The following is a 241-nucleotide window of genomic DNA, read 5'->3' on the forward strand; positions in this document are numbered from 1 at the left end:
CTCCCTATCAACCTTTTCCTCAACCCGAGAATAAGCCGCTTGCTCCTTGTTCTAAAACTCCATAGAGTCAGAAATTAAACACATTACGCTGATCCGCCAGTACGTAACACGGGTTTAGGGATCAGGCAGACCGCGTACTCCAGCGTGTATGAAAATGGCCGTAACTTGATTTTCTCATCAAAGTCTTGTGTGTAGCCCATTCGGCCGGTATCGATAATAGAATGCTGTAGCCGCGGGCGTG

Source organism: Penaeus monodon, chromosome 20 (genome assembly GCF_015228065.2).
Source record: "Penaeus monodon isolate SGIC_2016 chromosome 20, NSTDA_Pmon_1, whole genome shotgun sequence".
Taxonomy (NCBI): Eukaryota; Metazoa; Arthropoda; class Malacostraca; order Decapoda; family Penaeidae; genus Penaeus; species Penaeus monodon.